The sequence below is a fragment of the Leucopleurus acutus genome (assembly GCF_964270905.1).
Source record: "Leucopleurus acutus genome assembly, chromosome: 1".
Lineage (NCBI taxonomy): Eukaryota > Metazoa > Chordata > Mammalia > Artiodactyla > Delphinidae > Leucopleurus > Leucopleurus acutus.
Genome location: NC_139142.1, coordinates 28,646,271 through 28,669,469, shown reverse-complemented (window position 1 = coordinate 28,669,469; position 23,199 = coordinate 28,646,271). Strand labels below are relative to the sequence as shown.

The 23,199-nt window shown below is 38.5% G+C and overlaps 1 protein-coding gene across 9 annotated transcripts in view; it reads right to left on the bottom strand.

Moving 5' to 3' along the window:
- NUMB (NUMB endocytic adaptor protein) overlaps positions 1-23,199 on the bottom strand; it is a 179,769-nt gene that overhangs the window by 82,237 nt on the left and 74,333 nt on the right. For 7 of the 9 annotated variants that reach the window (XM_082864348.1, XM_082864354.1, XM_082864352.1 and 4 more), the window contains exon 3: positions 14,679-14,763. The exons of 1 other annotated variant lie outside the window; for it this stretch is intronic. The gene's annotated coding sequence lies outside the window, so the exon portion shown is untranslated. Of the gene's footprint in view, positions 1-14,678; positions 14,764-18,342; positions 21,194-23,199 lie in introns of those variants that run through there. One more of the 9 variants, XM_082864351.1, reaches the window with a different exon arrangement.

The window sequence follows — 23,199 nt, the reverse complement described above, 5'->3', positions numbered from 1 at the left end:
AACATTTAAAAAAGAAAGCTATCTCTTCTGAGAGTTTTTCTTTCAGTTACACAACCAATTTTATCTTTTAGTTGATCACTTGCCTTTCAACTGAGAAAACAATTGGTGAACTGAATTTGCAGTTCAGCTATTCTTACCCTTATCTTTTAAGGCATGTTGAGACTTAACAGATAAAAATACATATGACCATCACCCCTAATCCCACAAAACACATATACAGAGACTGACTTCCTAAGATGCTGTTCCTTCAAGAATTAAACCTTTACTTATAGAACAAAATTGTTTTGCTCTGATATAGCAAGGACTGATTTAGCAAGGAACATCTTGATGAAAAAGGGCAGAACTGCTGAGAATGCTAGCCTACTTTTCAACTGACTTTCCTCCTCTAAGCATCTGTCAAGTGTGGGATAAGAAAAAGGTGCTGCAATCTGGAGAGGCAGACTAGAATAAAAATATATTTGGTTCCAAGAATTTTTTAAAAAGACAGAAATGCCACAGGAAAAATGATAGACATAAGAAGGTTGAAAAGAACTCTGCTCTCCTTTACTGACAAATAACTTCGCAAATTATCTACACATATCATCTCTTCAATTCTTTAACCCTCTCCAATCTGACTCCTTCCTTTCCCTCACAACCCTCTCCCTTCATCCAAGACATCAACAAAAGACTTGTAAATATATCTTAAATCCGTCCACTGCTCTTCACCTCTACCATCAGAACCATAGTCCAAGATTACTTCATATCCTACCTGAACCAACTAGTATTCATTTCTATTTCCTCTGCTGTCCCCTTCTGATCAACTATGTACAAAGTAGCCAGCGTAATCTTTAAAAATGGATCATGGCACTGAGTAATAGTTCCATGGCTTCCCAATGCATCTTCAAATTAAATCCAAACTCTCAGCATTCAGAGAGTCAGTATGGCACAATTACTCAAAATGCTCAAGAAGTGCTTGGAACAGTGGCCAGCACTTCACTAATGCACAGCAGATGTTAGCGTATTAAGGTATAGCCCCTGCCTGCTCTCCTACCTCGAGGTGGCACTTTCCTCAACTAACTAGTATTCTTTCAGTTAACTGCAAGCTCTTTCCCACTTTGGGCCTACTGTTTCCCACTGTCTAAAATGCTTTTGTCTTTGGGACCTCCCTGGTGGTCCAGGGGTTAAGACTCTGTGCTCCCAACCCAGGGGGCCCGGGTTTGATCCCTGCGGTAAGGACACTAGATCCCGCATGCCACCAACGAAGACCCAGCACAGACAAATAAATAAATAAATATTTAAAAAACAACCAAAAAAACCCAAAAAACCCCCAAAAAACTTATGTCTTCCACTCATACTTCAAGTCTCAACCTAAATGTCACTTCATTGATGAGGCCTTCTTTTCTCTCTTTCTAAATACAATCCCCTATAATTCTTTTTTTTTTAACATCTTTATTGGAGTATAATTGCTTTACAATGGTGTGTTAGTATCTGCTTTATAACAAAGTGAATCACTTATACATATACATACGTCCCCACATCTCTTCTCTCTTGCGTCTCTCTCCCTCTCACCCTCCCGACTCCACCCCTCTAGGTGGTCACAAAGCACCGATGTGATCTCCCTGTGTTATGTGGCTGCTTGCCACTAGCTATCGATTTTACATTTGGTAGTGTATATATGTCCATGCCACTCTCCCACTTTGTCCCAGCTTACCCTTCTCCCTCCCTGTATTCTCAATTCCATTCTCTAGTAGGTCTGCATCTTTATTCCTGTCTTGCCCCAAGGTTCTTCATAACCATTTTCTGTTTTTTTAGATTCCATATATGTGTTAGCATACGGTTTTTGTTTTTCTCTTTCTGACTTACTTCACTCTGTATGACAGACTCTAGGTCCATTCACCTCACTACAAACGACTCAATTTCATTTCTTCTTATGGCTGAGTAATATTCCATTGTATATATGTGCCACATCTTCTTTATCCATTCATCTGTTGATGGACACTGAGGTTGCTTCCATGTCCTGTCTATTGTAAACAGAGCTGCAGTGAACATTATGGTACATGACTCTTTTGGTTTTTTTTGTTTGCGGTACGCGGGCCTCTCACTGTTGTGGCTCTCCCGTCGTGGAGAACAGGCTCCGGACGTGCAGGCTCAACGGCCATGGCTCACAGGCCTAGCCGCTCCGCAGCATGTGGGATCCTCCCGGACAGGGGCACAAACCCGTGTCCCCTGCATCAGCAGGCGGACTCTCAACCACTGCACCACCAGGGAAGCCCGCATTGTAGTTTTGATTTGCATTTCTCTAATGATGAATGATGTTGAGCATTCTTTCGTGTGTTTGTTGGCAATCTGTATATCTTCTTTAAGAAATGTCTATTTAGGTCTTCTGCCCATTTTTGGATTGGGCTGTTTGTTTTTTTGATATTGAGCTGCATGAGCTGCTTGTAAATTTTGGAAATTAATCCTTTGTCAGTTGCTTCATTTGCAAACATTTTCTCCCATTCTGAGGGTTGTCTTTTCGTCTTGTTTATGGTTTCCTTTGCTGTGCAAAAGCTTTTAAGTTTCATTAGGTCCCATTTGTTTATTTTTGTTTTTATTTCCATTTCTCTAGGAGGTGGGTCAAAAAGGATCTTGCTGTGATTTATGCCATAGAGTGTTCTGCCTATGTTTTCCTCTAAGAGTTTGATAGTGTCTGGCCTTATATTTAGGTCTTTAATCCATTTTGAATTTATTTTTGTGCATGGTGTTAGGGAGTGTTCTAATTTCATTCCTTTATATGTAGCTGTCCAGTTTTCCCAGCACCACTTATTGGAGAGGCTGTCTTTTCTCCACTGTATATTCTTGCCTCCTTTATCAAAGATAAGGTGATCATATGTGTGTGGGTTTATCTCTGGGCTTTCTATCCTGTTCCATTCATCTAGATTTCTGTTTTTGTGCCAGTACCATACTGTCTTGATTACTGTAGCTTTGTAGTATAGTCTGAAGTCAGGGAGCCTGATTCCTCCAGCTCCGTTTTTCTTTCTCAAGATTGCTTTGGCTATTTGGGGTCTTTTGTGTTTCCATACAAATTGTGAAATTTTTTGTTCTAGTTCTGTGAAAAATGCCATTGGTAGTTTGATAGGGATTGCATTGAATCTGTAGATTGCTTTCGGTAGTATAGTCATTTTCACAATGTTCATTCTTCCAATCCAAGAACATGGTATATCTCTCCATCTATTTGTATCATCTTTAATTTCTTTTATCAGTGTCTTATAATTTTCTGCATACAGGTCTTTTGTCTCCTTAAGTAGGTTTATTCTTAGGTATTTTATATTTTTTGTTGCATTGGTAAATGGGAGTGTTTTCTTAATTTCTGTTTCAGATTTTTCATCATTAGTGTATAGGAATGCAAGAGGTTTCTGTGCATTAGTTTTGTAACCTGCTACTTTACCAAATTCATTGATTAGCTCATCTTTAGGATTTTTTATGTATAGTATCATGTCATCTGCAAACAGTGACAGCTTTACTTCTTCTCTTCCAATTTGGATTCCTTTTATTTCTTTTTCTTCTCTGACTGCTGTGGCTAAAACTTCCAAAACTATGTTGAATAACAGTGGTGAGGATGGGCAACCTTGTCTTGTTCCTGATCTTAGTGGAAATGGTTTCAGCTTTTCACCACTGAGGACAATGTTGGCTGTGGGTTTGTCATATATGGCCTTTATTATGTTGAGGTAAGTTCCCTCTATGCCTACTTTCTGGAGAGTGTTTATCATAAATGGGTGTTGAATTTTATCGAAAGCTTTCTCTGCATCTATTGAGATGATCATATGGTTTTTCTCCTTCAATTTGTTAATATGGTGTATCACATGGATTGATTTGCATATATTGAAGAATCCTTGCATTCCTGGGATAAACCCCACTTGCTCATGGTGTATGGCCTCGTAGAATGAGTTTGGGGGTGTTCCTCCCTCTGCTATATTTTGGAAGAGTTTGAGAAGGATAGGTGTTAGCTCTTCTCTAAATGTTTGATAGAATTTGCCCATGAAGCCCTCTGGTCCTGCACTTTTGTTTGTTGAAAGATTTTTTTTTTTTTTGCGGTACGTGGGCCTCTCACTGTTGTGGCTTCTCCCGTTGCGGAGCACAGGCTCCAGACGTGCAGGCTCAGTGGCCATGGCTCACGGGCCTAGCCACTCAGCAACATGTGGAATCTTCCCGGACCGGGGCACGAACCCGTGTCTCCTGCATTGGCAGGCGGACTCTCAACCACTGCGCCACCAGGGAAGCCCTGTTGAAATATTTTTAATCACAGTCCTAATTTCAGTGCTTGTGATTGGTCTGTTTATATTTACTACTTCTTCCTGGTTCAGTCTCGTAAGGTGGTGCATTTCTAAGAATTATTCCATTTCTTCCAGGTTGTCCATTTTATTGGCATAGATTTGTTTGTAGTAGTCTCTTAGGATACTTTGTATTTCTGTGGTGTATGTTGTAACTTCTTCATTTCTAATTTTATTGATTTGAGTCCTTTCCCTCTTTTTCATAATGAGTCTGGCTAATGGTTTATCAATTTTGTTTATCTTCTCAAAGAACCAGCCTTTAGTTTTATTGATCTTTGCTATAGTTTCCTTCATTTCTTTTTCATTTATTTCTGATCTGATCTTTATGACTTCTTTCCGTCTGATAACTCTGGGGTTTTTTTGTTCTTCTTTCTCTAATTGCTTTAGATGTAAGCTTAGGTTGTTTATTTGAGATGTTTCTTGTTTCTTAAGGTAGGATTGTATTGCTATAAACATCCCTCTTAGAACTGCTTTTGCTGCATCCCATAGGCTCTGGGTCATCATGTTTTCATTGTCATTTGTTTCTAGGTATTTTTTGATCTCCTCTTTGATTTCTTCAGTGATCTCTTGGTTATTAAGTAGTGTATTGTTTAGCCTCCATGTGTTTGTATTTTTTACAGATTTTTTCCTGTAATTGATATCTAGTCTCATAGCATTGTGGTCGGAAAAGATACTTGATACAATTTCAATTTTCTTAAATTTACCAAGGTTTGGTTTGTGACCCAAGATATGATCTATTCTGGAGAATGTTCCATGAGCATTTGAGAAGAATGTGTATTCTGTTGTTTTTAGATGGAATGTCCTGTAAATATCAATTAAGTCCATCTTGTTTAATGTATCATTTAAAGCTTGTGTTTCCTTATTTATTTTCATTTTGGAGTATCTGTCCATTGGTGAAAGTGGGGTGTTAAGTCCCCTACTATGATTGTGTTACTGTCGATTTCCCCTTTTATGGCTGTTAGTATTTGCCTTATGTATTGAGGTGCTCCCATCTTGGGTGCATAAATATTTACAACTGTTATATCTTCTTCTTGGATTGATCCCTTGATCATTATGTAGTGTCCTTCTTTGTCTCTTGTAACAGTCTTTGTTTTAAAGTCTATTTTGTCTGATACGAGAATTGCTACTCCAGCTTTCTTTTCATTTCCATTTGCATGGAATATCTTTTTTCATCCCCTCACTTTCAGTCTGTATGTGTCCCTAGGTCTGAGGTGGGTCTCTCGTAGACAGCTTAAATACAGGTCTTGCTTTTGTATCCATTCATCCAGTCTATGTCCTTTGGTTGGAGCATTTAATCCATTTACATTTAAGGTAATTATCAATATGTATGTTCCTATTACCATTTTCTTAATTGTTTTGGGTTTGTTATTGTAGGTCTTTTCCTTCTCTTGTGTTTCCTGCCTAGAGAAGTTCCTTTAGCATTTGTTGTAAAGCTTGTTTGGTGGTGCTGAATTCTCTTAGCTTTTGCTTGTCTGTAAAGGTTTTAATTTCTCTGTCAAATCTGAATGAGATCCTTGCTGGATACAGTAATCTTGGTTGTAGGTTTTTCCCCTTCATCACTTTCAATATGTCTTGCTACTCCCTTCTAGCTTGCAAAGTTTCTGCTGAAAGATCAGCTGTTAACCTTATGGGGATTCCCTTGTGTGTTATTTGTTGTTTTTCCCTTGTTGCTTTTAATATGTTTTCCTTGTATTTAATTTTTGATAGTTTGATTAATATGGGTCTTAGCATGTTTCTCCTTGGATTTATCCTGTATGGGACTCTCTGTGCTTCCTGGACTTGATTAACTATTTCCTTTCCCATATTAAGGAAGTTTCTGACTATAATCTCTTCAAATATTTTCTCAGTCCCTTTCTTTTTCTCTTCTTCTTCTGGGACCCCTATAATTCGAATGCTGGTGCGTTTAATGTTGTCCCAGAGGTCTCTGAGACTGTCCTCAGTTCTTTTCATCCTTTTTCCTTATTCTGCTCTGCAGTAGTTATTTCCACTATTTTATCTTCCAGGTCACTTATCCATTCTTCTGCCTCAGTTATTCTGCTATTGATCCCTTCTAGAGAATTTTTAATTTCATTTATTGTGTTGTTCATGATTGTTTGTTTGCTCTTTAGTTCTTCTAGGTCCTTCTTAAACGTTTCTTGTATTTTCTCCATTCTATTTTCAAGATTTTGGATCATCTTTACTAACATTATTCTGAATTCTTTTTCAGGTAGACTGCCTATTTCCTCTTCATTTGTTAGGTCTGGTGGGGTTTTGCCTTGTTCCTTCATCTGCTGTGTGTTTCTCTGTCTTCTCATTTTGCTTAACTTACTGTGTTTGGGGTCTCCTTTTTGCAGGCTGCAGATTCATAGTTCCCATTGTTTTTGTTGTCTGCCCCCAGTGGCTAAGGTTGGTTCAGCGAGTTGTGTAGGCTTCTTGGTGGAGGGGACTAGTGCCTGTGTTCTGGTGGATGAGGCTGGATCTTGTCTTTCTGGTGGGCAGGTCCACGTCTGGTGGTGTGTTTTGGGGTGTCTGTGGCCTTATTATGATTTTAGGCAGCCTCTCTACTAATGGATGGGGTTGTGTTCCTGTCTTGCTAGTTGTTTGGCATAGGGTGTCCAGCACTGTAGCTTGCTGGCCGTTGAGTGAAGCTGGGTGCTGGTGTTGAGATGGAGATCTCTGGGAGATTTTCGCCGTTTGATATTACGTGGAGCTGGGAGGTCTCTTGTGGACCAGTGCTGCTCCTGAGGCTGCTGGGAGAAATTTCCATTTCTCTTCTTTGTTCACACAGCTCCTGGGGTTCAGCTTTGGATTTGGACCTGCCTCTGCGTGTAGGTCACCTGAGCCCGTCTATTCTTCGCTCAGACAGGACGAGGTTAAAGAAGCAGCTGATTAGGGGGCTCTGGCTCACTCAGGCCAGGGGGAGGGAGGGGTACGGAGTGCAGGGTTAGCCTACAGTGGCAGAGCCCAGCGTGATGTCACACAATCCTGAGGTGTGCCGTGTGTTCTCCTGGGGAAGTTGTCCCTGTATCACGGGACCCTGGCAGTGGTGGGCTGCACAGGCTTCCGGGAGGGGAGGTGTGGATAGTGACCTGTGCTTGCACACAGGCTTCTCGGTGGCTGCAGCAGCAGCCTTAGCGTCTCATGCCTGTCTCTGGGGTCCACGCTGATAGCCGCGGCTCACACCCATCTCTGGAGCTCCTTTAAGCAGCGCTCTTAATTCCCTCTCCTCGTGCACTAGGAAACAAAGAGGCAAGAAAAAGTCTCTTGCCTCTTCGGCAGCTCCAGACTTTTTCCCGGACTCCCTCCTGGCTAGCTGTGGCACACTAGCCCCTTCAGGCTGTGTTCACGCAGCTAACCCCAGTCCTCTCCCTGGGATCCCACGGAAGCCCGAGCCTCAGCTCCCAGCCCCCGCCCGCCCCAGTGGGTGAGCAGACAAGCCTCTTGGGCTGGTGAGTGTTGGTGGGCACCGATCCTCTGCGCAGGAATCTCTCCACTTCGTCCTCCGCACCCCTGTTGCTGTGCTCTCCTCTGTGCCTCTGAAGCTTTCCCCCTCCGCCACCCGCAGTCTCCGCCCGCAAAGGGGTTTCCTAGTATGTGGAAACCTTTCCTCCTTCACAGCTCCCTCCCACTGGTGCAGGTCCCGTCTCTATTCTTTTGTCTCTGTTTTTTCTTTTTTCTTTTGCCCTACCCAGGTACATGGGGAGTTTCTTGCCTTTTGGGAGGTCTGTCTTCTGCCAGGGTTCAGTAGGTGTTCTGTAGGTGTTGTTCCACATGTAGATGTATTTCTGATGTATTTGTGGGGAGGAAGGTGATCTCCACATCTTACTCTTCTCCCATCTTGAAGCTCCTTCCTCCCCTGTAATTCTTTACTGTTACTACTCTTTTCATTTCCTTCACAGTGCTTTATATTTTTTAATTACTGGGTTTCTTTTGTTTGTTTTGTTTTTTGGGGCCATGCCACACGGCATGTGGGATATCTTAGTTCCCCAACCAGGGACTAAACCTGTGCCCCCTGCAGTTGAAGTGCAGAGTCCTAACCACTGGACGACCAGGGAATTCCCTTTACTTACTTTTTTTGTTTCATTGGTTAAACTCTTTCTTGAACATCATCAGATGACTAAACATCCATCTAATAAATTCTCTAACTTGCTTAATGTAGGAAACACTGGATTATGTTGTTTATATTCAAAATAATCTTAACTAATGTAGGTATTAATCTCCTCTCACCAAGAAGCTAAAAAACTGGTCACTAATATAAATGTGTCACAGTCTGTGCTATGATTCATTATACCTACACACTTCCATTAATTGTTAATTAAATACAACCCTGTGTCCAACAAAGTACTGTGCTAAGTGCTGGAAGAAGAGGAGTCAGGATGAGAAAATAAGGATTATTTCCTCCATTAAGATCTTGAATAATATAAGCATAGGATGGGAGAGACCAAAAAATAGGGCATTTCAAGTAGAAGATGGGGTAGGATAAAGAGTCATAGTATGTATGTAAAAATGTATATTTCATCAAAGCTAAGATACCGTCAGTTGCAAGATATATCATTATTTTATGTTCCAAAAGAGAAAAATATGCTGCCAAAATTAATTGTTAATAATTGTTCATTAATTGTGAAATATCATCAATAGTAAGATGCATCTCAATATGAGAGATACATCCCAGTTCAGATATGTTCAAGTGTAAAGAAAAAGGAAGAGGAGAAGGGAGAAGAAGAGAAGGAAAAGAACGGGGAGGAGGAGAAGAAAGAAAAAGAAAATGACTATTCTATGGTTAACACAAAATCAATCTTTTTGAGACTTCTTCAAAACATCTCAATGATACGGAATATTAGTTATTTACTAAAGTTTGCTATCAGGAAGGGGACAAAAAGCCACTGAAAGGAATGGTCACAGAGCAACTCTTCCTTTCTTAGTGTTTCCATTTGCCTTGTATATCTTCACCTATCCCTTTTATTTTTCTATATCACCTTGTGTCTCTTGTATACAGCATAGTTGAGTCCTGCTTTGTAATACAAATTGAAAATCCTGTTTCTTTTTAAAGGTGAGTTAAATATAACAAAAAGATAAATCTTTTTTTTTAAGATTTTTTTGATGTGGATCATTTTTTTAAAGTTTTTATTGAATTTGTTACAACATTGCTTCTGTTTTGTTTTGGTTTTTTGGCCACGAGGCATGTGGGATCCCAGCTCCCCAACCAGGGATCGAACCCACTCCCCCTGCTTTGGAAGATGAAGTCGTTACTGGACTGCCAGGGAAGTCCCAGGATAAATCTTTTAAAATCCACATACTTCAAAATTCCAATTGACTTGTGGGTCCTGGGTCATGGCTTAAGGAGGCAAGCATAACTGAAAATCACAACAGCAAATTAAAAATCTTAAAAATGTGTAGTTAATAATACTGAAAATACTCTATTTCAAACCTCATGAGCCACTTACAAATGTATAGCTCTAAATGCTTATATTAGAAAATAAGGCTAATAACTGGTGAGCTAAACATCTATCTGAAGGAATCAGAAAAAGAATAAAGAAAACCCAAGGAAATTAGAACAAAAGACCACCTCCAGTAACATATTAGGCTAGATTATTCACCCAATTCTCTCACTGAAAACAACTAAAAGTGATGGATAAAATTTTATTTCAAAAAATATTAAAAGTATCGAGGAGCTCAAAAGATGGTAAAGGAATAACCAGACCAAAATCTATAAGAAAGAGATAAGTGGCTTAATAAAACTGTCTTTGTCCTATAGACATCTGCCTAACTCACAATGTTGAGTTTCAGATTTGATGATCTCCTGGCAAAGAACAGAAGTCAAAGTTCAAGACCCACCCAACATGGAAAATCTAACAGAAGACCCTTTCTTCATAAAGCTGGGACACACACACACACACACACACACACACACACACACCCCACCAAAAGTTTCATCCTCAGGAAACAAGTGAACCAGAAGTAAACCTAGTCCACCCACTGCCACATAGGATCCCCAAAGGACTACAAGGAAATTTGTCTTCCTGTGGCAAAAGAGAACAAGGATTCCTAAGAGATTGTGAAGACAAGCAAGCCCACGCACATAACTGTAACCCAAATTCAATTCCTTTGGGTGGTCCAGAACCTCAAAGGATGAATCTAGTCACCAAACTGTAGTACCTGAGGCATCTGGAAAAAAAAAAAAAACAGACGTAAATCCTCTTGAAGCAATGCATTTCCTTCTTAGGCCTCAAAGAACACCCACAAATATTTTTTCCAAGGAAACTAAGCAGTTCACAGTCAAAATCTCACATAGGATAAATAAAAGAAATCGATAACTAGGCACAACATATGAAACTTCAGAAAATCAAAAACCACAGAGCTCAAAAGCAGTCCGAGGTAAAAACAATTCGCTTAAATGAAGAACTATTTGGCAGCTGATTTATCAATAGCAGCAATGGAATCCAGAAGACAGTGGAATTATTTCTTCCGATGACTGCGAAAATAACTACCACCCCAGGATTTTATACCTAAAGAAGGTAATAAAGACTTTCAGACAAAATAACTGAGTTTACTATAGAAAATCTCATTAAAGAGAATTCTAAAGAGAAAATTTTCTGAAAGACAGTATGCACATGGAAAAATCTGAAATCTCTAGAGGAATCAAGAGCACACCAAGCTGGAACTGACATCAAATTTCAGAGACTCATTTTCACTATTTTCTGCCATGTAGACTGAAGAGTAGAAAAGCCAGTTGATAGCAAGACAGAAAGAAATAGACTTAAAGGAAAGAGAAAGAAGTAAGGTCCTAGTACCATTGTAAGCCCTGGTTCCAGCTGTTCTTAATCCCTAATGAAAGCCTGTCCTTGGGAACTGGGAGACACCCCACTGTCCTTATGTTAGACCCTGCATTTCCCTTAAAAATGAAGAAGGGAGAAAGGTCAGAAATTAATGAAATTGGAAACATACAATAGAGAAAATCAAAGTCAAGCACTGTTTTTCTGATGAGGCTAAGAAAATACATAAAATCTCTAGCAAGACTGATGAAGGAAAAAATGGAAGGCACAAAAAATATGAGGAATAAAAAAGACAGAGATAAATACACAACAGAAATTTAAAACAAAAAGAATGCTTTAAACAACTTTATGCCAAATACTTTAAAAACGTAGACAAAGTGGATGGATTCTTAAAAAAAAGAGAAAAACTTTCTAAAACCTGGCTTAACTAGAAACAGAAATCCTAGATAAAACCATTTAGAAAACCAAATACATATCTCCCCCTCAAAATACTAAGCTCACACCTCTCCCCTCAAAACACTAAGCTCACACCTCTCCTCCCAAAACACTAAGCCCAGAGAGTCAAACAGAAATTCAACCAAACTTCCAAAAAATAGATCATTCCAGTCTTTTCTTTTTTCTTTTATTTATATTATTTTTGGCTGCGTTGGGTCTTCATTGTTGCAAGCAGGCTTTTCTCTAGTTGCAGGGAGCAGGGGCTACTCCTTGTTGCGGTGCGCGGGCTTCTCATTGCAGTGGCTTCTCGTTGCGGAGCGTGGGCTCTAGGCGCGCAGGCTTCAGTAATTGTGGCTTGTGGGCTCTAGAGCACAGGCTCAGTAGTTGTGGCACACGGGCTTAGTTGCTCCGCGGCATGTGGGATCTTCCCAGACCAGGGCCCAAACCTGTGTCCCCTGCATTGGCAGGCGGACTCTTAAACCACTACGCCACCAGGGAAGCCCTACCATTCGAGTCCTATACAAATCCTTCTGGGAGGTGGGGATGGGGGGGGGGTTAGTTCCCACCTCATTCTTTAAGGTTGGCATAATCTAGATACCAAATCAAATAAGGGCAATACTATAAGAAATAAAAATTATGGACCAATTTCATCTGTGAACATACATACAACAATTCTAAATGGAATATTAATAAGTTAAATTCAACTACACTTTTTTTTTTTGGCCACTCCATATGGCATGTGGGATCTTAGTTCCCTGACCAGGGATCGAACCTGCGCCCCCTGCAGTGGAAGTGTTAAGTGTCAACCACTGGACCACCAGGGAAGTCCCTCAACTACATGTTATTTAAAAAGACCATCATGATTAAGTTGGGTTCATCCCAGCAATGGAAAGGTGATTCAACATTAGAAACTTGATAAATGTCATTCATCATACTAACAGAATGAGGACAACCACATGACCATCTCACAAATGTAGGAAAAGCATCTGATAAAATTCAATACTCAAAAAAAAAAATTTCAATACTCATTCTTCACACACATACAAAATCTTAGCCAAATAGCAACAGAAATGCCTTTAACCTACAGAGTATCTATCAAAACTCTATAGCAAAGATTATTCTTAATGGTAAAACATAAGGAGCACTTCCTTTTAAAAACTAAGTGCAATATAAGAATGCCCACTGCTGGGACTTCCCTGGTGGTCCAGTGGCAAAGAATCTGCCTTACAATGCAGGGGATGCTGGTTCAATCACTGGTCAGGGAACTAAGATCCCACATGCCACGTGGCAACTAAGCCCACGCGCCGCAACTAGACCCCACATGCTGCCAACTACAGAGCCCATGCGCTCTGGAACCAGTGCACCACAACTACAGAGGCCACGTGCCCTGGAGCCTGCGCACCACAACTAGAGAAGAGAAAACTCGCATGCCACAACTAGAGAGAAGCCCACACACCACAACAAAGGGCCTGTATGCCGCAACTAAGACCCGACACGGCCAAAAATAAATAAATAATTAAAAATTAATTTTTCAAAAAAAACCAAAACCCAAAAACAAATGCCCACTGTTAACACTTGTATTGAATACTGTAGTCAAAGTCCTAACTAGCATAGTAAGGCAAGAAAAAGAAACAGTGTAAGCACTGGAAAGGAAGACACAATTACAATCATCATACTTTAGTAACTAGGTACTAAACATAGATCTATATACCAAAAAAGCTTATATCAGCAAACAAAATGGAAAAAAAGAGGAAAAACATACTATTTACAATAGTAACAACAAATAAAGTATCTAATAATTAAATTTAAGAGATTTGAGAGACCTTTACAGAGAAAAAGAAACTTTACTGAAAAATACTTTAAAATATCTAAATAGCTAGAAAGATATACTATGTTCAAAGAAAGGAAGGCTCAATATCATAAAATAAAGAGAATAAAGTAAATGCATGTGTAGATTAAAGCTTCTGGAATCTTGGGCTCATATACAAGCAAGTCCCATTTTTAATAACAGCTTTTGAATTTTTACGTAACTTGACTCAAATTACTCACTTTGATGGATATTTTTGCAGTTGGTATAAACTTATTAAGCACTAATTATATATACTTTTTAACTAATTGTAGCAAGAGTTGATATCACACTTCAGAATTCTGACAGCTGCAAGGAACAAGTATGAGTGAGGAGCATATGATCGGTACATGGCCGAGTTCTAGTTGAATGTGCTGTGGTCCCACTGATTCAAAGGTCATTCAGTGTGCACAATCACCACAATGTAAGTTCTAATAACCACTCCTGCAAGTGATGAAATGTTGCCAACATTTTACATAACACGTAAAGTTTTCATTCTTGATAATTATCTGTGAACATTGCCAAAACACCATCTCCTTAAAAGTCACCTAAAAATGTAAACATTTATTTTGAATACAAATTCCTCTTACAAGAGGAAAACAGACAAAACACATTCATCATACAATGATCATATTGAGCTCAAAGGGTACCTCTAGTGGACCTATGTGTGGTGCTTACACATACAATACCCTTTGTACATGTGAGACCGATAAGCAGTTGCCCAGTCTGCTTTTATAATAGATCTGAACTTGATCAAATGAATGATTTTCTTTAGGTCTAACTTATTCAATTTTAATTTTGGTTTACATAGATTTCATGAGCTGCTTAAACTTTGCTTTATCCAAATTTCCTAATAGAGTATTAAAAATAATGATCATCTGTTTTACTGGTTGTTAGGAGATGATAATACTAATAGTTAATACTTATTGAATGCTTAGTGTGTGGAAGGCACTGTTTTAAGTGCTTTGTATACAGTAAATCATTTAATCTTCACAATAACCCTCATCAGGTGGATAATATTACTATCACCATTTTACAGATAGGAAAACTGAGGTACAGAAAAGTTAAGTAACTTTCCCAACGTCACACAAGTAAGTGGAGACGCTTAGTGATTCATACCCAGGTAGCTGTCTCCAGAGCCCAGACCCTCAATTACTATATTATATTTCTTTTCACGATATTTAAAAGATACACAAAATTACTATGGATGAAAAAACTCACCATTAAAAAAATTATCAATAAGAGTTAAACAACAGTTAAGCAATATTAATATCAATACAACTTATCATAGGTTGACACTTCACAGCTATTTCAAAGTTTCATGGCCATGATTAAGAGTTTTGAAGTTGGACAGACCTGGCTCTGAATCTTGACTGTGCCCTTTACAAGCTGTGTGACTTTGGACAAGTTTCGTAACTTCACCAAGCCTCAGTTTCCTCATCTGTAAAATGAGAATAATAAACATCTCACAAAACTGTTGTAACATAATTATTGCTACATTACATTGATATGTAAATCCAAACAAAACAACAGATACACAAAATAGAGGAGGTTCACAATTTCCCCCAGAAATCAGGGCTTTATTATAAATAATGAAGATGACCACTCCAAGTCACCACAGCAACTATAAGACTCCCATACAAACAGAATCATAATACCCTCTAACTCATAATAAATAATTCCCCTAGATAAAAGTCAAATGCCTAGAGGTAAATTACTGAATCTCTGAAATATAAAATACCATATATACATAGAGAAAGAGACAAATAGGTAAGACGTTGTTTGTTGATAACAACTCCCACGAATCCCATTCCACGCATACACTTTCTAAGACTGGTAGTATTCAAGGGGCCCAAAAGAGGAAGAGCGGTGTCAAGAAGGAGTGATTCCTGGCACTGGTGGGAAGAAATTTTTTTAAGACAAAAACATGAAGAAATAAACATGTCATCAAAGTAGGGTACAACTATCGTTACCACCAAAGAATGATTGTGTCCCTTTACACCTGGCATTTTACACTAGTCAAAACAAGTAAAACTGTCACTACTGCTGTCTTTAGAACTCAATAAAATAATTTTACAATGAATAATGAGATTTCTATCAATACCTGTATTTACCAATAATACGTCCATCTGTGATAAGGTTAGGTGTTTCTTTGACGGGGGTGATTTTAGCAATACAATACAATGATCATTTTAAAAAAGGAAAACCAGGAATTATATTATACAAAAATCCTATAGGATAATTTTGTTAAACAGCTCATCAATACTATCATCAGGGCTTCCCTGGTGGTGCAGTCGTTAAGAATCCGCCTGCCAATGCAGGGGACACGGGTTCAATCCCTGGTCCAGGAAGATCCCAGATGCCACAGAGCAACTAAGCCTGTGTGCCACAACTACTGAGCCTGTGCTCTAGAGCCTGCGAGCCACAACTACTGAAGCCTGCACGCCTAGAGCCCGTGCTCCGCCACAAGAGAAGCCACCACAGTGAGAAGCCTGCGTGCAGCAACAAAGACAAATGCGGCCAAAAATAAATATATTTTGAAAAAAAATACTATCATTGGGCTTCCCTGGTGGCACAGTGGTTGAGAGTCCGCCTGCCAATGCAGGGGACACGGATTCGTGCCCCGGTCCAGGAAGATCCCACATGCCGCGGAGCAGCTGGGCCCGTGAGCCATGGCCGCTGAGCCTGTGCGCCCGGAGCCTGTGCTCCGCAACGTGGGGGTGGGGGACCACAACAGTGAGAGGGCCGCGTACCACAAAAAAAAAAAAAAAAAAAAAAAATTACTATCATCAAGGTGAGTTTTTATGAAGGTTACTAGTCTAAAATATGAATTATATTAATTAAAATAACGTATTACATTAAAATAATTATTAAAATGACTGTGTGTTCATTGTAGCTCAAAGATTTAATAAGGAAATAACTTCCATCCCCCAAAATATCCCCTTTTAACAAATAATTGCAAAAATGGCCTTCAATTTTTCTTCTTTTTTTTTTTTTTTTTTGCAATACGTGGGCCTCTCACTGTTGTGGCCTCTCCCGTTGTGGAGCACAGGCTCCGGACGTGCAGGCTCAGCGGCCATGGCTCACGCCCAGCCACTCCACGGCATGTGGGATCTTCCCGGACCGGGGCACGAACCCACATCCCCTGCATCGGCAGGCAGACTCTCAACCACTGTGCCACCAGGGAAGCCGCAAATTTTCTTAATAAATTTGTAAAATTATCTGTCTGGAACAAAGGTCATCTAATTTTTACAAAGCACCTTTTTAAAGAAAACTTATTAGTTATATAGGAAATGTTCAGGAAATCCTTAAACTACCTATTTTATAAAAGTTTAAGGAAATGAACATACGACATGAGGTACTCGAGGTTACTACGCCAGGACGGAAATACAAACAAAAAAATCAGGTCCTTTGACTCTGTATCTTAACAATTTGGAGTTTTTCTACCTGATCAACATTTCCTTCACTACTCTACTTTCTCTAAATGATGAGAATAATTTTTCTGTCCTTTTCATGAGTTCTACAAATCACTGATAAGGTCAAGTCGGTTCAATCACAACTCAAATATTTTAATTTAGGAATTTTTAGGTAAATTTTTTACCTAAATTTTTTATGTAACATAGAGAAAATTTGCAAATATCACTAACTATTTACATTTTGCCCCATTTGCTTTGTCAGTCTCTTTCTTCCTCACACATTTTTTTCTGAACCACGTGAGAGTGAGTTGCAGACACTGTAGCATTTCGGCCCTCAATATTTTCAAGTAGTTTCCTAGGAACACACACTTTCACTTAGATAACTACAGTATAGCTAACCAAATCAGTATTGTGTCAATGTTAAAATTTCTACTATATAATTACAGCACATATTCAAATGTCATTAACTGCCTTAAAAATGTCCTATAAAGTCATTAAATGTCCATTTAAAAATGTCCTCTGATCTCCCCAGTCCAGAATTCAATTCAGGATCATGTACTGCATTTAGTGGTAATGTCTCTTTAGAATCCTACCATCTGGAACAGTTCCTTAGTCTGTCTATGTCTTTTAAGACTGATATTTTTAAAGAACACAGACCATTTATTTTGTAGAGTGTTCCTCAATTTAGGTTTGTCTGATGGTCTCTCATGTTTAAATTCAGGCTATGCATTTTTGTAGGAATGTCACAAAGTCACGGTAGGTGCTTCTCACTGCATCATATCAGAAGCTGCAAGAGGCTAGTGGGTTCTATTACCAGTGATGCTAACTTTGATCACTTGGTTAAGGAGTATCTGCCAAGTTTCTCCACTGTGAAGTTATTGTTTTTCTCTTTGTAATAAGTAAATATTTCGTTAGGAACTGTCTTGAGACTACGTAAATATATTCCTCATCAAACTTTCACCCCATAGTTTTGGTACCTGCAGAAGATTCTTGTGAGAAAGTACTATTTTAATTGTTCCAAAATGGTCATTTTCTAATTCCATTTTCTAATTCTACACCTATTAGCCATTTTAATGAATAACTTTCACTTCTCCCCAACTTAGTAATTTATTCATTCACTTACTTATATTTGTATGGTTCTTATTTTTTCAATGGGTTATAATCTATAACTATCATTATTCATTTGGCCAGTGGATGCTTCTCCAAACTGGTTCCTGTTCCTTTTGACTGTCCCCACCATTCTTTGACTATCTCCTTACTTTCTGCAACAATAATATGTTCCAGCCTCCTCTTGTACTTTCCCTGATCCAGTTCCTCCTGGGATCATCTATTTCTCCAAGGAGCTGTGGTTTCCTTTAAGTGGAGAATGGTTTTGAAACCAGCATATGGGAGTTAGGTGTGTTCACTGTAACTGCTTCTAGGCCTCTTAGCAAACAAAGCTGGAATATACACAAATACATCTACGCATATGCATACACATATATATGTATACATACAAATACACACATATGTCTCTAAGGGAAAGATACGGAAGTGTATACATGCATACATGTATGTTTCTCTGTCTTTATATAAATAAATGTTAAAAACCATGAGTTCATAACCTCTGATTCAAATCCAGCGTCACAGGGTTCATTGGAGTCTTTTCTTCCTTATATCTAAAACTCCCTTCTCCAACAAAGAAAAACCTGGCTCCCATTTTCCTCAATACACTCATTCATTTGTTGAGTCCTAAAATAGATAGAAAATAGTTTCAAAATTACCAATTCACACCATTACAAAAAACAGCCTACAAATTAGGGTTTGTTATTTGTTTACAGCTCCTTTTATCTTGAATTTCAAAGTATAGGATGCTCAAAAGTTATTTGGCTTACTTTCTCCCTTCAGTGTGTTTATGTTATGAATTTGAAACACAGGTTTGTTTCTGTTTATATTTTAGTGTTTTATCCCAACTTTATTGATTTCCTTTTATGTTTTTAATATAAAAACATGTTATTTATGTTATTAATTTGAAACAGGTTTATTAATTTGTGTTTGTTATTAATTTGTTTATATTATGTTATTTAAATTATGTTATTAACTTGAAACACAGGTTTATTTGTTTCTGTTTATATTTTAGGGTTTTATCCCAACTTTATTGATTTTCTTTGCTGATTTTTTGTTTTGTTTTGGTTAGTATCTAAAACATTAGCATGACAATGTTCTCTGATATTCTGCACTGATATCACATGCAATGCTACCAGGGGTTCTCTCTCAACCAGTGATTGTAATACAATTTCATAGTTTAGAAAGTATATTTCCCACAAGAAATGAGCCTTTCTGTAGCCAATCACATGTATCTACCACCATCCCACTGAGGCCAAGCTGTTTTCCGGGAATTACTGTTTCTAGATATAGAAAGAAGGATAAAATGAAATGGGCAAACCCTACTACAGCAAGATATTACTTGTAAAATAGTTTTCATGCTACTTAGAGAGATGCCACAGGGTAGAAGAGGGCAGGACCCAGTGGGTAGAACCCAGGTCCCTGCCCTGACTTGAATTCAAGATGCTATTGCTTTCACTGATACAATATATTGAGCTTTAGTCTGAGATTTTGCTCATCCAATTCATTCAGCAAACATTCACTGAGTGTCTATGTTGTCCCAGGCACTGTTGTAGGTGCTTCAGTGAAAAAAGCCTTCATGGGACTTACAATTCTAGTTGTGGGAGAGATAAACTATAAACCTAAGTAAACTGTATATAGTTAGTTAAAAGATGAAAGTTATAGAAAAAATTCAACAAGATAGTTTGCAATATTATATAGCATGTCCAGTTTAGGTCTCACTGAAAAAAGAAAGCTTCCTTCTATATGAATAATTTTTTTAAGTTTGAAAGTCATTAGGAGGGAAGAAGAGCAATCCAATTTTTCAGTTGGTGCTAACCTTATGTCTACAGGCCCAGGGACAGACTATGAGAAAAAAGTCATAAGACATTTTCCTTCCTTCTTTCACTGAATCTTAGCCAAAATCTAGAAATATTTAGGTTGGTTTTTCTCAATCCAGATCCTCTACTTTGTAAGTAATTACATATCTCTCCTAGACTCTGGCAAAGGGCTTTCCATCAATCTCAAACTCAAAATATTAAATTTCTTTTTTTCTTCAAACGATTTTAGTGGGAAATTGATAGAGGCACTATCAGGGCTGTTAACCACTCTTTTAGACCTTTAATCCTAACCAGATCACACTATCACTCCCCTACATTTACAATCAACAAAAGACTAAGCTAGCTAATCTTTCTCAGTTGTGCTAGACCATACCACTCAAATCCTAAACAACTGGGTTTGTTTGAACCTAAGTGCAGAACTTTATAATAACCACAGGTAACAGTTAATAGTCCCTGCCACGTCCCAGGTATTATTTTAAATGACTTATATATATTACTTCTTTTATACTTCAAAACAACCCTACGTGATAAGTATCATTAGTACATTCCTTTTATAGATGAAGAAACTGAAAAATGAAGAGGTTAAACAACCTGCTCAAGGTTACGAAGCTTCTAAGTGATAGAGCTGGAATTAAAAAACAGGCAGGCAGTTAGTTTGTGCCATTAACTGCACATATTAAACTGATTCTCAAAAAATCTTTATATAATGTGTTCTAGATTCTATCTTGCTCAATTTAACCGATTCAGTCTATGGAGGGAAAAAATATCTGACTTCAATGCTGTCATCCCATATATATGCTATTTTTCAAAGCTTCAACTGAATACTTGATCACCATGCCATGAAAGGGTCCAATGAAACTATTAATAAAAATGTGACCAGGAATAGTAGCAAATCAAATCCAACAATGTATAATAAGAATTATACACCACAACCAAGTGGGATTATTCTCAGGTATGCAAGGCTGATTCAACATTTGTAAATCATTTAATGCAATCCATCACATTAACAGGTTGAAAAGAAAAGTCACATGATCATATCAAGAGATACAGAAAAGGCATTTGACAAAATCCAACACTCATTCATGATAAAAATTCTCAGCAAGCTAGGAGTAGAGAGTAATTTCCTCAACTTAATAAAGAACACCTACAAAGACCTACAGCTGACATTTTACTTAATCATGAGAAACTAGAAGGCTTCCTGAAAAGATCAAGAACAAGGCAAAGGGACTTCCCTGGTGGTCCAGCAGTTAACACTCTGCGCTCTCAATTCAGGGGGCCCGGGTTCGATCCCTGGTCAGGCAACTAGATCCTGCATGCCACCATTAAAAGATTCCACATGCCGCAACTAAAAATCCGCATGCCGCAACTAAAGATTCAGCATGCCGCAACTGAAGAGCCCATGTGCCCGCATGCTGCAACTAAAGATTCAGCATGCCACAACTGAAGATCCCATGTGCCCGCATGCTGCAACTGAAGACCCAGGGCAGCTAAATAAATAAATATTTTTTTAAAAAAAGGAACAAGGCAAAGATGTCTCCTCTTACCACTCCTTTGTAACATCATATAACTCCTAGTTAACATCATTAACTAGGAAATGCTAGTTAATGGAATAAGACAAGAGAAGGAGATAAAAGGTATACAGAATAGGAAGGACAAAGTAAAACTGTCTTTGTTCGCAGATGATATGATCATCTACATAGAAAATCTAAGAGTCGGCAAAAAAAACTCCTGGAACTAATAAGCAATTAACGATAGCAAGGTTGCAGGATACAAGGTCAATATACAAAAGTCAATCACTTTCTTATAGTATACCAGCAATGAACAAGTGAAATTTGAAATTAAAAATTATACATTTACATTAGCACCTAAAAAATTAAATACTTAGGTATAATTTATGGCAAATCTAACAAAATACGTACAAGATCTTGAAAACTACAAAATTCTGATGAACAAAGTCAAAGATAAACTAAATAAATGGAGAGATAATCCATGTTCATGGATAGGAAGACTCAATATTGTTGAGGTATCAATTCTTCCCTACTTGATCTATAGATTCAACACAGTTCCAATCAAAATCCCAGCAAGTTGTTTTGCAGACATCAACAAACTCATTCTAAAATTTAAAGCCCCAAATGGACCCACATAAACACTGTTAACTCATCTTTGACAAAAGAGCAAAGGCACTATAATGGAGAAAAGATAGTCTTTTTAATAAATGATACTGGAACAACTGGACAGCTACATGCAAAAAAAATTAATTTAGACACAGATTTTACACCCTTCACAAAAATTAATTAAAAATGCATCGGAAACCTAGATGTAAACTGCTAAACTATAAAACTTGTAGAAGATAACACAGAAAAAAAAAATCTAGATAACCTTGGGTATGATAATCACTTCTAAAATAAACCAAAGGCATGATCTGTGAAAGAAATAACTGATGAGCTAGACGTCATAAAATTAAAAACTTCTGCTCTGCATAAGACACTGTCAAGAGAAGAGAATACAATCCACAGAATGGGAAAAAATATTTCCAAAAGACACATCTGACAAGGGACTGTTACCCAAAATATACGAAGAGGGACTTCCCTGGTGGTCCAGTGGGTAAGACTCCACGCTCCCAATGCAGGGGGCCTGGGTTCGATCCCTGGTTGGGGAACTAGATCCCACATGCATGCCGCAACTAAGAGCTTGCATGCCACAACTAAGAAGACTGTATGCTGCAACTAAGAGCCCACATGCCCCAACTAAAGATCCTGCATGCTGCAACGAAGGTCCAGCATGCTGCAACTAAGACCCTTCGCAGCCAAAATAAATAAATAAATATTTTAAAGTATATATACAAAGAACTCTTAAAACTAACAATTCAATTTTAAAAATGTGCAAAAGACTTGAACAGATATCTCAACAAAGAAGATATACAGGACTTCCCTGGTGGCACAGTGGTTAAGAATCCACCTGCCAATGCAGGGGACACGGGTTTGAGCCCTGGTCTGGGAAAATCTCACATGTCGTGGAGCAACTAAGCCCGTGCACAACTACTTAGCCTGCGCTCTAGAGCCCGCGAGCCACAACTACTGAGCCCACACACCACAACTACTGAAGCCCTCACACCTATAGCCCATGCTCGGCAACAAGAGAAGCCACCGCAATGAGAAGCCCATGCACCACAACAAAGAGTAGCCCCCACTCACTGCAACCAGAGAAAGCCTGCACGCAGCAACGAAGACCCAACACAGCCAATAAATAAATAAACAAATAAATTTCTAAACAAAAAGGAAGATATACAGATGGCAAATAAGCTCATGAAAAGATGTTCAAAATCATATGCCATTGGGGAACTGCAAATTAAAACGACAATGAAATACCACTATACACCTATTGGAATGACTAAAATCCAGAACACTGACAACACCAAATTCTGGCAAGGATGTGGAACAACAGTTACTTTTCATTCATTGATACTGGGAATGCAAAATGGTACAGCCACTTTGGAAGAGTATGGCAGCTTCTTACAAAACTAAACATACTGTTATC